We start from the raw sequence: 16,759 nt of genomic DNA, 5'->3' as shown, positions 1-16,759 counted from the left end.
ACCAATCAAAAAATTTGGTACTCCTCCTTGAGAACTGATTAGAAGTGATTGACAAAACTACACACATTGATGCTTACTGTTCACTTCTGATAGCTATTCATTTCTTAGTCCAGAAATCCTGTACAATTCATTTACTCTTTTGTATTTGTTTATTCATTGCACTAGGATTTGGTGGGAGTGTAAATGTCTCTGATATTGTCTTACACAGTATATTTTTAAATGTTAAGATATGTGTTTTTATTGTCATTTTGTGGTTTGGTCCGCTTTTATTTTGAAAGCGCTGTCTTTTCTTCTGGTATTTTGTTTGACGCTACACTTCCTTTACACACCTCTTTCCATGTGGTGCTCACGCATCGTCGAGCGAAGGTAAAACCTGTTAACATGTTTGTAGTTTACATATTTGTCAATTTGAGTCTTTTAAGAGAAGGTTTACCTTGCGATTTACCTTATAATCTTTTAATGTTTGCACATGGTATTTCTATGAGCTCCAACTGTGAGGACGTCAGGCTAGAAAGCATACTAGCTATGGACAGACACTTGATTAGCGCCCTTGGAGAGCGGAATAAGGTATGATTTAATGTGAATGTGATTAATATGGGAAGATGATTTAATATATGTATTGTTTGTGAATCTACATTGAAACTTTTTGTACTTCTGTTCTCTGTAGTTTTCACGGTGTTTATATGGTGCCTGGTGCTCCTTAAGAGAAAGAATAAAATGACACCCGTTTGAAACTCTCTGCGTCCGAGTCCATGAATCCGAGGGGCCGCTACACAGACTAGCAGCTAGCTTCTACAGCTAATGTCCACAGCCCAGACTAGCAGCTAGCTTCTACAGCTAATGTCCACCAGCCCAGACTAGCAGCTAGCTTCTACACACCTAATGTCCACAGCCCAGACTAGCAGCTTGCTTCTACACCAATGTCCACACCCAGACTAGCAGCTAGCTTTCTACAGCTAATGTTCACAGCCCAGACTAGCAGCTAGCTTCTACAGCTAGGGTCCACAGCCCAGACTAGCAGCTAGCTTCTACAGCTAATGTCCACAGCCCAGACTAGCAGCTACTTCTACACTAATGTCCACAGCCCAGACTAGCAGCTAGCTTCTAACAGCTATGTCCACAGCCCAGACTAGCAGCTAGCTTCTACAGCTAATGTCCACAGCCAGACTAGCAGCTAGCTTCTACAGTTAATGTCCACCACAGCCCAGACTAGCAGCTAGCCTCTACAGCTAATGTCCACAGCCCAGACTAGCAGCTAGCTTCTACAGCTAGGTCCACGGCCCAGACTAGCAGCTACTTCTACACACCTAAGTAGCCCGTATGAGCAGATGTATGAGAATTATTTAGCCAGTCTCATACATACGTTGTCCTAGGGAAAGGGGGGGCAATTAATTTTCCCAAGGGGCCACATGAGAAACAGGGGTGTTGTGGAGGAAGTATCAAGGTAGTAAGTATTAAAAGCTAAATGTACAATGTATACGTCGATGTACATGTCACACGGAGGCCACTTGGAGAGATACCTGCTGCTGTACAAGCTGCTGATCTTTAGCATCATTAGATTGTCAGTAAGCTCCATCTAGTGGACAGAGAGTAGAACTCCATCATCTGATGGGGACTTCTCTCACACTGACTGGGTCCAAGAGTGTATGGCTGCAGCCTGGAGCGTCCCATGTCATGCCGTTCCACCTGGCATCCCCGAGCTTGTACTTTACAAAATAAAAGATTGCATCTGGAATAAAAAACTTTAAAAAAGAGGCTAGCTCTCTTACTTTTCAAAGTAAAAGCTCATGTCAACTATCATGCTAATAAATGAAATACTTGAAATATAAATATTTTTTAAATATTTAAAAATACATGTCAGTCTCTAAATAAATGCGATTATAGGCAAACCGATAGTGTGTTCCAAATCGCGCACATTCTTACTAACTACTAACTTTTTGAGTACACTTCGTTCACATGTTCGAAGTGCGGTCAAATGCAGTACACTTTAATACCCGATGATGTACTCAAAACGGCCCAATAATTGAGTGCGGATCGCATGCACACTTTCCACACTCAACGGCCGCCATCTTGGCTACGTAGCGGAAGGGGCGGAGCTAAAAAAAGTCGAAAAACTTTTCAATAATGGCGGCCGTAGACGCGACAGCGGGACGGCAGAGATATACAAATGTAAGTGTTGAACATGGAGTCTTTTGCTATACCTATAACATTTAATGTACCTGTATGTGTATATTTGGTTAATCTACAGTTTTTAATGATATTTTTAATCGCGATTATAATGTTTATGGTACCGTAATTTGACATGCTAGCAAGTTAACCTAGCTAGCTAACAGCGGTACAGTTTAACATACACGGCGAATCATTTCTAAGCTAACGTTACATGTGTTGTAGTACGTTGTTGTTTTATTGTGTTAAACTATCGGCCCACTGTAGAGATGGTTAGCGTTAGATGTATGATCTTGTAAATATATCTACTCAAGCTGCAAGCGTTAGCAGTCATGTTAACGTAATGTGTTACGTTAATATGTAAACAGTGCTACTCCTGCCCTAATCTGATTCATTTCATCGTTAGGGACAGACAGGACACGAGGTCCCTCTTCAGTGGAGACGGTGAACGCCTCCAGCTTCCAGGGAAGCGTAATGCAGCCCTGAATGGATACGAGTAAGTAAATGTATATCTCATCTTACTATTGTTACATCTGTGGACCTATATTTTACATTGCTACCTACATCAAAATTGTATTTTCGTTAGGGCGTAACATGGAAGTCGAGGGCTGCAGGCTAGGGTTACCCCCGTTTTTCTGAAGAAAAATGGGAAAATCTAAAACAAAAATACAAGGTTGGTTAACTGTTAATCATTGTGAGTAATCAGCCCCATGTCTGGGAACATTCAATTGTAGTTGAAACAAATATGTAGTTGACATTTGAAATTAAACTTGAGTGTTTTCCCGTTGTCTGTAGGATCTGAAGTGCCCCAGAACTGGGGTCAGCACTGAGGGGGGTGAGGCAACGCTGCGTCCTGAAGTGGTATCCTCTGATGGATGAGGCAATTGGGGGAGGCCGTCAGTTACAACCGCCTGTCCTCATTGCCCTCATCTTGCCAGGCGGTGGCGGTTGTCGAGCCCCTCTCAGTGGTGACCCCAGAGAGGGACCTAGCCACGGCCTGTGCCACATCCACTCCGAAACGGAGGAGGGTGGATGTCGCACAGCCCTCAAAGACCTCCAAGACAAGGAGGACAGTTTTGAGAGGGACATTGCAAATATGGAGGAAAGGCAAGAGAGAGAGAGGAGAGGCGGCACCGAGAGGCAGTGGAGAGAGAGGAAGCAAGAGATGAGAGAGAGGATAGGCGGCATCGGGAGGCAGTGGAGAGAGAGGAAGCAAGAGATGAGAGAAGGAGAGGCGGCATCGGGAGGCAGTGGAGAGAGAGGAGAGGCATTTAAAAGAAATAAGGAGAGGGATGACAGGAGAGAGAGGGAGGTGAGGGAGAGAGAGGAGAGGAGAGACAGGGAGGTAGTAATGAGGGAGGAGCGTTTTTTGTCTGTGCTCGAAAGACTTGTAAATAAATAAATAATAACTATCTGATCTGTCTGTTATTACTGTTGGCTAATAACTAATCTGTTCTGGTGTATTACAGTTGGTAGGCAGCTGAATAGTATTGATGTCAGCCATGGTACACACCTACTTCCTCACTGCTCACACGGGGAATGTGTATATACAGTACAGCAAATCCTTTATATCATTACATTTAAATGAAAACACACGCATTTGATTGCTTAAATGTTTTTTTAAACAGATTATAATACACAAATGAACACAAACAGCAGAACAACTATATAATTACAAAAAATCAACAACAAGAACAGCAGAATAACATATATAATACAATAATCAACAACAGAACAGCAGAATAACAATATAATTACAATCAACAACAAGAACAGCAGAATAACAATATAATTACAATCACATTTAGACATAATTATGGTCAGGCACCAGGCACATCATGGCCATCCTCGCCTGTCCTCTGCTCCACAGATGGCCCCTTGAGGAGCTGGTTGAGGATGGTCCTCTGCTTCTCCCTCCCATCAGCTTCTGGCTCCAGCAGGTCCCCATTGGTCAGCAGAATGTTGTGCAATACTGTGCCAGGGCAATGACCTCCGGGACATAGAGGACATCCACCTCCAGCGCCTTCAAAATTGGACCTCCATCTGGTCTTCAGGATGCCAAATGCCCTCTCCACAACACACCTCGCTCTGGACAGGTGAGCATTGAAGCGGACCTGGAGGTGGTTGTGGACAGGCTGCCTATAGGGAGTCATGAGGGCGATGGGTTGCCTGAGCAGGGGTAGCCACCATCCCCGATGAGGCAGAAACCAGGAGGAGGGTACCGGTGCTGGTAGTACAGGGGGGCTGTTCTTTAAAACCTCGCATCATGAGCTGACCCAGGGAAACCAATAAAAACTGAACTTTGCTGTGTGGTCACACACAGCCTGAAACTGAACAGAATAAATCTTCCTTTTAGGTAACAGGCTGCGTCCTCTGCTGGGGGGGGTCACACGGACGGGCAGCCGTCGATGCTGCCCACAACCCTGTGGAAGGCTGCCGACCCGCCAGCCGCGCAAATCCTGCTCCAATGTGAGGAAAGTCCTCCTCTGTCGGAAGACGGACGACCTGGGGGAGGAGAGAGGACCTTCCTGCTGGTCTTGTGGACCGTGCGATGTACAGTGGTCCTGGGCATGGCAAAGGCCCTGGCTACCACGCGGTAGGATGTACCGCTGGCCAGCCAAAGAGGAAGACCAGGGCCTCAATGACGGGTCCCCAGCCATGGTCAGACCCCGTGCCGAGGATGGCCTAAGGGCGTGGAAGGACCCCCGAGAGAGTCGGAAATCCACCCTCATGTTGCTCTCCCCGTCAAAATACGCGCCAGCAATGGCACCGTATGGTTGACCTGGCAGTACTGCCGGGGGTCTGGAGCCTGGAGAAGTAACGCAGGACCGGCTTTTAAAATAAAACTGGACTGAATGTGTTTAATGTTTGTCTGTTTTTACTCTTGTATTGTCCTGTAATTAGGATTCATAATTAAGTAATTTATCAAGTCACTAGTTCCAGCTTCTAAAATGTGAAATCCACACAGGGGAATATCTGTACTACAGCAGCTTAAAGCAAATACATCATATAACAAGTAGAACAAAATTGAATTAATTATTATTATAATATGATGGTAATAATAACACGTCAGTTAGACATAATTTTTAGCACTCCCCTTTTGCTGAAATAACTCATAATGGCTAGTTTTTTTGTGTTTTGTTATAAATTATTTAAGAGCAAAAGTATGAATATCAACATACCGGTATATTTTCCGTTAAAAGCAGGCGGATGATACGACGGCGGCGTCGCAATCCTCTCATTCTCGCAAAAAACAGAGGGCAGATACAAGCAACAAACCAATCACATTCATCTTGATGAACAAAGCAGAAGTGTATTTTTCGCGGGCGACAGTAGGTGGCGGGAATGCTCTCTTTCTTGGGTGCAATTCACAATTTCACAGAAGAAAAGGAGGAGGAATAGCTGTTGGATCGTCATTTCCGGTAAGTACATCAAGAGTGCGCGACACTCTCAGTAAAATTTACGCACTATCCAAGTAAGTACGTAGTGTACGAAGTGCACTTCCCTTAGTGCACTAAGGGAAGTGCGCGATTTGGAACACACTATAAGACTCCTGGGACCAGGTTGGACTGGTTCTGACGTCTCTCTGACTCTGAAGTTATGAAGACGTCACAGCGTCATCGGATCAAATGCACACCGACACCAGAAATTCATACGTTGTAGAATTATTCTATTAATGTCAAGAAGTAACACAGATGTAGAAGAAAGACATCCCTTATACGTATATCTGGTGAGGGGAAATTCACATTGTTCACTCAGTTTGGAACATTTAATACACACTGGACAGTGAGGTATTGGCAGAGGTGGAAAATAATAAATACATTACTTACGTTACTGTATTGAGCAGTTTTGTTGTGTATTTTTCAAGTAGTTTTCAAAATGTACTTGATTTTAATGAAGGATTGTATTTTGCTACATTACAAATCCTATCGTTACTGAGTAAAAAGAAGTTAGACTAATGAAAACTGAAAGCTAGAAAAATAATAAATCCCACCGTCTATAACCACTACACCAGACCTGGGCTTTCTTTTTTGTGCCATTGTATGCAGCTTCTTCTTCTCTGGTTGCAAGGTGCAATTAAAAAGACGTAAAAGAAGTGTAACGTGAGGGAGCGGTCGGACCCATGGATGTATTAAGAGAACGGTCTGACCCCTGTGGCGGCGAGCTGAGACCTGAATGGGAGACATTAACATGGACGGGAATCAGCTGTTATCCCTCAAAAACATCAGCTCATGGGAAAGAAAGAGAGGTCGATACAGAGCGCCGAGGTTTTAACCAAACATGGAAGCACAACATCGCCACAACACTACGCCATTTTCTGAAGGGGAGTTTCTAGTTACTTTTCAGGTTTTTACCCTTCTTGTCCAATGAAAACCACGTATCTCCAGATGTGTGTTGATGATGAATGTTTGTGATAAACTGAAGTATGATGTCACAAGAGTGTTGTAAAAAAGAATAAATCTGTAAAATAAGAAGAAACTAAATGTCAAAGTTCAACTCAGTTCAGTTTATTTAAGAAGAAGACAGATCAAATTAATAAACAAAGGATTATACATGGGTTAAAAATCACAGAATTAGCCAAAAGCTCGCAAACCTCCCCCTGAACACAATCAGCTGTTCTCATGGCACAGGGAACATTTCACCAGTAGAAGGAAAAATGGATTCAATACAATTGCAGCAAATTTTGGACGCTAACTTGATGCCATCAGTGAAAAAGCTGAAGTTAAAGAGAGGACGGCTACAAATGGATAATGATCCTAAACACACCTCAAAACCACGGGGATTACATCAAGAGGCGTAAACTGAAGGTTTTGCCATGGCCTTCACAATCTCCTGACAACATAATGTAAAGCAGTGCGTGACAGACAGCCCAGAAATCTCAAAGAACTGGAAGACTTTTGGAAGGAAGAATGGGCAAAAATACCTCCAACAAGACTTAAAAACTCTTGGCTGGCTACAAGAAGGGGCCCAAAACCCAAACTTTTGTCCAAACTTTTGCAGACGTCATTTTTTTGTTTTCAGTTATTTTGAAAGTGTAAATGATGGAAATAAAATCTAACTTTTTGTGACATATTATACATATGTCTAATCTGCCATTTGATGCCTTTGGAGATTTTTCCATCTTCTCTTGGCATCTTTACAGTGAGGAAATAAGTATTTGAACACCCTATTTTGCAAGTTCTCCCACTTAGAAATCATGGAGGGTCTGAAATTGTCCTCGTAGGTGCATGTCCACTGTGAGAGACATAATCTAAAAAAACATCCAGAAATCACAATGTATGATTTTTTTTAACTATTTATTTGTATGATACAGCTGCAAATAGTATTTGAACACCTGTCTATCAGCTACAAATCTGACCCTTGAAGACCTGTTAGTCTGCCTTCAAAATGTCCCCCCCCCCCACTCCATTTATTATCCTAAATTAGATGCACCTGTTTGAGGTTGTTAGCTGCATAAAGACACCTGTCCACCCCATACAATCAGTAAGAATCCAACTACTAACATGGCCAAGACCAAAGAGCTCTCAAAGACACCAGCGACTAAATTGTCCACCTCCACGAGGCTGGAAAGGGCTACGGGGACATGTCCAAGCAGCTTGGTGAAAAAAGGTCCACTGTTGGAGCAATCATTAGAAAATGGAAGAAGCTAAACATGACTGTCAATCTCCCTCGGACTGGGGCTCCATGCAAGATCTCACCTCGTGGGGTCTCCTAAGAAAGGTGAGAAATCAGCCCAGAACTACAGGCGAGGAGCTGGTCCAGGACCTGAAAAGAGCTGGGACCACCGTTTCCAGGGTTACTGTTGGTAATACACTAAGACGTCATGGTTTGAAATCATGCATGGCACGGAAGGTTCCCCTGCTTAAACCAGACCATGTCAAGGCCCGTCTTAAGACCAACGACCATTTGGATGATCCAGAGGAGTCATGGGAGGAAGTCATGTGGTCAGTTGAGAACAAAATAGAACTTTTTGGTCCTAATTCCACTAACCGTGTTTGGAGGAAGAAGAATGATGAGTACCATCCCAAGACCACCATCCCTACTATGAAGTATGGGGGGGTAGCATCATGCTTTGGGGGGGGTTCTGCACAGGGCGACTGCACTGTATTAAGGAGAGGAGGACCGGGGTCATGTATTGCGAGATTTTGGGGAACAACCTCCTTCCCTCAATTAGAGAGACTGATCTAGAGAAGATCTATGTGGAGGGGGGGGCAAAATCCCTTCTGCAGGGTGTCAAACCTGGTGAAGGACTACAAGAAACGTTTGACTACTGGAATTGCAACAAACAAAGCTGCTGTGCCAAATATTAACATTGATTTTCTCAGGTGTTCAAATACTTATTTGCAGTTGTATCATACAAATAAATAGTTAAAAAAAACATACATTTCTGGATTTTTTTTTTAGATTATGTCTCTCCCAGTGGACATGCACCTACGATGACAATTTCAGACCCCCCGTGATTTCTAACTGGGAGAACTTGCAAAATAGCAGGGTGTTTAAATACTTATTTTCCTCACAGTATGCACATTAATAAAATTTTACCTGGGTTCCCAAACTTTCAAACCCACCATAGTTATTGTTTTTTTCTTGAAGCTGCACTTTCACGTGTCTCTTTGTAGTTTTGCTTATTTAAAGCTAATGTATTTGTTCAGACTATTTCGGCTTCTCTCCGGTGTGAACACGTTGGTGAGATTTAAGGCTACTTCTCTGAGAAAACATTTTCCCACAGTGTTCACACGAGTACGGCTTCTCTCCGGTGTGAACACGCCGGTGTATTTTAAGATTACCGCGCTCAGAAAATGTTTTACCACATAGATCACAGCTGTACGGCTTCTCTCCAGTGTGAACACGTTGGTGAGATGTAAGATTACTACTCCGTGAAAACATTTTCCCACAGTGTTCACACCAATACGGCTTCTCTCCAGTGTGAAGACGCTGGTGAGCTTTAAGGCCACCAATCTGAGAAAATGTTTCTCCACAGTGTTCACACCTGTGCGGCTTCTCTCCAGCGTGAACAAGCTGGTGTCTTTTAAAGTCACAATTATCAGTAAAGGTTTTACCACATAGATCACAGCTGTACGGCTTCTCTCCAGTGTGTCTGCGCTGGTGACGTTTAAAGCCACTACTATTAGTAAAGGTTTCCCACATTGATCACACCGGTACGGTTTGTCTCTGGTGTGAACACGTCGGTGGATTACTAGGCTCTCCTTCCTAACAAAGGTTTTACCACATAGATCACAGCTGTACGGCCTCTCTCCAGTGTGACTGCGTTGATGTAACGTTAGGTTTTCTTCAGTGTGAAAGCTGCACCACATTGATCGCACCGGTACGGTTTCTCTCCGGTGTGAACATGTCTGTGGATTACTAGGCTATCCCTCCTAGAAAAGGTTTTACCACATAGATCACAGCTGTACGGCTTCTCTCCGGTGTGAACACGTTGGTGGATTACTAGGTTATCACCCCTAAAAAAGTTTTTACCACACATATCACAGCTGTACGGATTCTCTCCAGTGTGACTGCGTTGATGTATTATTAGGAAACTCTTCACTGTGAAAGCTGCCCCACATAGATCACAGCTGTGTCGATTGTGTCCAGTGTGAACTCTCTGATGAATCTTTAGAGTTCGAGATGTTGTGAAGGATTTGTCACAATATTGACAGTGGTGACATTTTGGTCCCTCTCCTCTTCTCTGTTTCTATAGCAACAGACAAACACACAGAGAGAGAGAGAGAGAGAGTTAGTGAACAACCTTCTTAAACCCTGGACTTGCTCTCACTCTTCATCCAATAACTCATGACAAAATTAAGGAAAATATAAGCCGGTTGCAGACATGTTATTATGGAAGCAAATGTAGTGCTCATAACTTTTATTACTTCAGAAATATTCTAGTAATAATGGGTACAGTAATAAACTAGTTTAACCAAGGTGAAAACAACGGCTCCACAACATTATCAGATCATTTAGACAGAAAAACTATTTACATATCAAACAAGTTAGACTAAAAGATGACATAAATACAGATGAAAATATTGTGACACTATGCAGCATCTGAATATTTCAGGGTAGTTATTAAATGTAAATGTACTGTATTTATATAGCGCTTTTCCAGTCTTAACAACTGCTCAAAGCGCTTTTACATCTACAGGAAACATTCACCATTCACACACATTCATATACTGTGGCCGGGGCTGCCGTACAAGGTGCCACCTGCTCATCAGATAAACATTCCCACACATTCACACTCCGATGTGCAGCACCGGGGACAACTCGGGGTTCAGTGTCTTGCCCAAGGACACTTCGACAATGACTGCAGGGGCAGGGATCGAACCACCAACCTTCCGATTGGCAGGCATACTCTAGCACTGAGCTGAGATATGCCTTAACGTTGTTGAATATCAAGATAATTATATAACTTGTAATAAATAAACATATTAAACTGTAGCCTACTCAGTTCTGCTGCTTTCAGTCGTTTGCTAAAAAATGTGTTGCACTCATTAAGTTCTCATCTGAGCAGATTTCTGTCATTCAAACTCTGAGATGTAGTTAAAACCAGTTTGTATTAATTAGTCAGGGTTGGCTCAGAAGAGTCCTGAACCATCCCGTAGTGATGCTGCTATAGGCCTAGACTGCTGGGGGACTTCCCATGATGCACCCATGATGGAGGTTAGACCGCAATCACAGAAACAGAGTACGGGGACGGAGGTTAGAGCGCCAACACAGAGACAGAGGACGGGGACAGACATCTGGAAAGAGACATTCAAGAAGAAGAATTTCTGGCAGAACAAGAGCAACACCGGAAGTTAAACATTGTGGGTATAGACCGGGCCGACACACACTGACAGCAACGAGGGAACACACACACACACACACACACACACACACACACCATCTGGATGCACATCTGACAGATTATAATACACGGATGGTTTCTATTAACTCTGATACTTCCACTGTGAAGACCACCCAGAGGCTGGTTCAGGGTCACTTTATATATATATATATATATATTGATCTTATACAGTCACTCAGTACAAGATCAATAGAGGCCGCGGTCTACCACACCAGGCAGGACCCCAGGTGCAGACTGTGCAAGGATGCCCCTGAGACAGTACAGCACATAACAGCAGGGTGTAAGATGCAGGCAGGAAGTGGTACATGGAACGGCATAACCAGGTAGCTGTCATAGTTACAGGAACATCTGCCACGAGTATGGGCTGGAAGACACAAGGTCAACATGGAAGACACCTCCTAAGGTAGTCCAGAATGACCGAGCTAAGATCCTGTGGGACTTCAAGATCCAGACTGAAAAACTGGTGATGGCTAACCAACCAGACATCATGTTGATGGACAAACAGCAGAAGAAGGCAGTAGGAGGGGGGGCAGCAGTGATTGAGTGGCGATCCCAAACAACAGCAACATCAAGAGAAGGAACACCAGAAGCTCGAGAAATACCAAGGGCTGAAAGAGGAGCTGGAGAACTTGTGGAAAGTAAGAGCAACAGTGGTGCGGGTGGTAATCGGAGCACGGGGGGGGGGGGGGGGGGGGGTGGGGGGGGGGGGTGAGGTGGGGGGGGGTGAGAGGGGGATTTTTATAGATAGTTGCAGGTACATACATATAGCCATAAATTATACATTTAGGCCATCTATTATATATAAATTATACATTAGCCCATATATTTATACACATAACCCAAATATTATACATCTATTATACATATAATCCATGAATTATAAATACATAATCCATATATAAATATATAATACATATAACCCACATGTTTCAGTCCATTTGTCTTTTAATTGTTTAACCCTGTGCTTGTTGTTGTGTGTCTGTTGTAACTCTTGCAGCAAAGTTACTCAGTGTCCGAACTAATGTCTCCTCAGGGAGACTAATAAAGACATTTTGACTTTGAGGACATTTGGTCCGTGCGCTCCGAGTGCCGTTGCTAAGTGACACGCGAGCGCTCCAGATTACTTTCAACTGAGTTAAAATAAAACCGAATAAAATGTAATTTCCCCCAAACAGCAGCTGGTGGAGATGCTGAGTGGCTGCTGGGTAAAAACCTGAAAATGTTCCCTCGATCCAAGAATCCGTGTGACATCATTTCCTGATGAAAGAACGTTGATGTGAGAATCAGAACCAGAACATCATTGTGACATCATCACTGTGACATCATCACTGTGACATCATCATTGGACATCATCATCACTGTGACATCATCACTGTGACATCATCACTGTGACATCATCGGTGCTTCTGAGCAGTCTTTAATACAGGATGTCCGTGCACATTCATATGTCTTTTCCACCGAGGCGGTTCTGGTGCTGGTTCTGGGCTGGTGCATTGCCAGTTCGGTGCTGGTTCTACTCGCCAGTTATCTAAGAACCAGCTGGATTTTCCACAGCCTGAGAGCCAGAGCAGGGCTACGTCACAACGTCACTGCAAGTACCTCCGTTGTCATAGCAGCGCGTCATGACAGTCAACAATAATGGAGGACTACATGCCGATACTTTTGCTCCTGGCTTTACAAATTCACCTGGATTCAAAGACGGGCCTTGACAGCTCTTCGTGACCTATGGACCGAGGATGCGTTCAAGAAGAATGGGAATTATCTCGCGTGATTTAACGTTTAATATTATAATCTTTTGCTTGCCGATGGCAACATCAGTAGCGTCAAGCAAAACACTGTTAGGGTAAACAGACGTCCCGGTTTGACCGGGCAGTCCAACTTTTGCCGCACAAAAAGCCTATCGGGACGCTAAAATGTTCCGGTTTACCAACTACTATGGAATTGTTTTTCGGCGATAACTAGCGACATGGTCTTATTATAGCCGATCATTTAACCATGTAGAACATATACACCATAGCCTACATCCAGCATATGATGATAACTGTGTGTGTGTGTGTGTGTGTGTGTGTGTGTGTGTGTGTGGTGTGTGTGTCAATCGTAGCGGATCGTCTGCATAATCTGTGCAGCGTTACAATGTATATTTGTAACCACTGTGGCTATGTCTCATCTTCTCTGTCACGTTAACGGTGATATCGCTAGCCAGGGACATGCATGTACATGTTGGGCTGCAGGGTCCAAGGGAAAAAAGCCTCATATGAATATAGGAAACGTAAACAAAAAGAAATGATATTTTTGCAATTTTTTTTATAAAGAAATTTCAACATAAATCTTCACACTAATCTGAAAACATTTTGTTAATATTCTGGAAAACCCACCTTATTATATTGTTGTATGTATACTGTACAAAACCAAAGCATACATGTTAACAAAACAACTGATTAATTTTTATTTTTGCAGGTTGTATTATGGCTGAGGGCAAGACAGAGGAGGACACATGTGGTCTGGGCATACCACCGATCACACTATTGGTGGAATACAGTTGTGCCGGATTTTACCCCTACACAGTTTGTTCGAAACTTTCGAATGTCCCGGGAGTCGTTGGAATACACATGTGGTCAGGTCAGGCATCTCATGGGCCGAATGAACACCAACTACCGTGGTTCCAGTGAGAAAACGTGTTGCAATTTTCTGTGGAAGCTGGCTACTGGCATTGAGTATAGGACCATTAGCACCTTTCTGGGGTAGGTCTAAGCACAGTGTTTAACTGTGTTCAGGATTTCTGTGACTCCGTTATAAAGGTCTTGCTCCTCAAACACATCACCACTCCAGATGCTGCAAAGCTGGTTGAAATTGCCACCTTCTTCCATAACCGCTGGAGATACCACAGTGTGTTGGTGCAATAGATGGAAGCCACATCCCAATCATTGCCCTGAGGAGTATCCCCGTGACAACTTTAACAGGAAAGGGTGGCACTCGATATCATTGCAAGGAGTTGTGGACGGCAGAGGCCTGTTTTGGGATGTGTGTGTGGGCTATGCAGGGAGTGTGCATGACGCACAGAGAGAGTGCGTCAGAGTGCTAAGGCAGTCACATTTATGGGAGCAACTAAGTGATGGTGAATTACTTGGACAAAACAAAAAGATCATCTCTGGCATTAATGTTGGACACTACCTCATCGGCGACCCTGCTTACCCAATGCAAGAACTGGCTTCTGAAGCCCTTCTCCGACACTGGAAGACTCTGACCTGAACAACACACCTACAGTCACAGACTGAGCAGTGCACGTTCGGTTGTAGAGATGGCTTTTGGAAGGTTGAAGGCCGGTGGAGATGTCTCCTCAAAAGAAATGACTGCAAGCTGGAGCTCAGCAAGAAAATGACGTTAACCTGCTGTGTGCTTCATAATATTTGTGAAGAGCATGGTGACAATTCAGGGAGGAGCGTGTAGACGGGCAGTTACACATTCAGCCTCCAGGTCAGGCATTACCTGAGCATGGTGAGCCAGAAGGGGCAGATATTAGAGCAGCCTTAATCAACTATTTCAGTAGAGAGGAGTGATAGTTTTTACAGTGATTGTTGTACATCATTACTGCCAGTTGCCTGTTTCTAAATGCACCGAAAGTTTACAGTAGTAAAGCCTCATTTTCTGACAGGGAGAAAATTTCAGAAAACTTGCAATACAAAAAAATGTCAGTAATCAACTGGGAAGTTTCACATGTTTGTTCAATGTTTTTACCTGTTGTATAGTATATGTATCTGTTGATAATCCCTGTTACTTTGGATAGATAGTTAATGTGGAATACACTCATTAAATTATATCTTTTAACTCGTTGTGCCTATGTGTGTTTGTGCCAAATAAGGATTGTTTTGCACTTCACATTCACATTTTCAAAAACTGTTATTTTATCTTTTTAATGAATAACCAGTCTGGTATTGTGTTATCTGACTTGTTGGAATAAGGAAGGGTGAGAATGTTGTTAAATATAAAAACATTTGTTATTGTCATAGACAATCAAATAGTTACAAATAATAAATAAATAAATAAATTACATGTTAATTATTTCTGTGCTTGCGCCTCTATCACTGCCACCATGCGCCCCATGAGCCCCAGCAGAGCGCTGGTGTCTGCCTCCATCTTTGCCACCATGTCTTTGTTGAGCTGCAGGAACTTATCGTCAGCCTTCTCCATGTAGTCCAACAGCTCCTCATGTTCACGCTTTTTTTCCTGTGTAGAAAACAAACCAACCAAAATGTGTGATTATATGACAATGTCAAACTATCTAATACCTGTGCACTACCAGTACAGTCCACACATCGCTGCAGACAAGCTCCAGTTGGTTTTTATATTGGCTGCCATCATTTAATCTAACTGCAACCAAACCAAGCGCCTGCATGTTGACCATAGTGGACCTACCGATGGTTTCAGTAGGACACACTGACCATTTAAAGAGGCCAGGTTAAATGTTTGTTGGACAAAATGGAACCTATAAGGCAATGTAGAACATGTAAACATTAAGGAAACGCTTTATACACAGCACAAAATAGCTTACCTCGTCTGGCTTGCCGTGATGACACGGAGGCAGATGGACCGGCGAGCTGCAGTCCTGTGGGGGGGTGATGGTGGTGGTAGCTCTGTGTCATCATCTTCATCATCCTCACCAGTAACAGACAACTCTATAAACAACCAACACAGGGAGCAGGGTTTAGTTTATAATGCTCATTCAAGACAGAAAATACACAGTAAGACCTCTGCTGTTAAGTTTCATAAATTTAAAAAAGAATCTTCAAATTCGCCATAACAGTAAATAAAAGCGGTTGTGTTTGCTCCCGTAATCGTCCCCTGATGTATTTATTATTTATCAGTGAGCAACCTCCCTGCTGACTAAAAGTGTTGCAGAACCAGAACATTTAGTTGGTGAATAACGCTCAAATCAAAATCTGAAGCATAGACTAAAAGAATTAACGTTATTTTAAACCAGCCTGTAGTTTTTGTTCAGCATCTCACATCACACTTTCAGTCACTATAAGCCTTCTAGCTACTACTACTACTACTACTACTACTAGCCTACTACTACTACTGTCAGAAACATTGTGCCAGAACATGAACAATAACGTCGCTGTAAACGGGCTTATCTGCTAACGTTAACCAGCTACCGACCGTTAACGGGCTTCAACCCGTACCTAACGTTAATACGCCGTTAACGTTTAGCTACGGTAACAAGCTAGCTAAGCTTGCTAGCGATAGCTTGCTAAACTTTGCTTGTCGTCACCGAACTAATGTTAACCATGCGAATATAACATAGAAACAAGACATAACGCTAGCTGGCAACACAGTTAAAATACATAATTGAAATTGAAACATTTTAAGACCCACCTGAAGCATTGGGACGGTCTGCCTCTCCGTTCACCATCGCCTCTAACAACGCTGTGGCGGAGTTGAGCGCCCCGGTGGTTTGGCATGCCGGTCGGTCCCCCAGGATGGAGTCCAGGATGTTAAAATATGGCGATCTTCTTTGCTGACCGCCACTACCACTTCGCCCAAGCTCCTTTTTTTGATCCCGATAACTTTTTTTTAATTTTTTAATTTTGTTTATCAGCTGATCCGTACTTCTCTGGTAACCCGCAACAGACATCTCATTTTGAAGCCTTTCGAAGACGGGTTTCGTCCGTACAGCTCCATCCAGTTTATTTTGAATTTCTGTGGAGGACCACAGAGCCAGCAGACAGTTGGTTTCCTCCACAG

General features: G+C 43.3%; 1 long non-coding RNA gene across 1 annotated transcript; it reads right to left on the bottom strand.

Moving 5' to 3' along the window:
* Positions 1–277: 277 nt before the first annotated feature.
* On the bottom strand, positions 278–15,711 carry LOC116675758 (uncharacterized). Its single transcript, XR_004328528.1, has 3 exons — positions 15,567–15,711; positions 5,718–5,719; positions 278–289 (listed from the first exon to the last, which is right to left on the bottom strand). It is a non-coding gene; the product is annotated as an uncharacterized LOC116675758 (long non-coding RNA).
* Between the last annotated feature and the right edge of the window lie 1,048 nt (positions 15,712–16,759).

Source organism: Etheostoma spectabile, unplaced genomic scaffold (genome assembly GCF_008692095.1).
Source record: "Etheostoma spectabile isolate EspeVRDwgs_2016 unplaced genomic scaffold, UIUC_Espe_1.0 scaffold00002219, whole genome shotgun sequence".
In the NCBI taxonomy this organism is placed as follows: Eukaryota; Metazoa; Chordata; class Actinopteri; order Perciformes; family Percidae; genus Etheostoma; species Etheostoma spectabile.
Note: the sequence above shows the minus strand (reverse complement) of the source record. Positions and strands in the feature narration are given on the sequence as shown.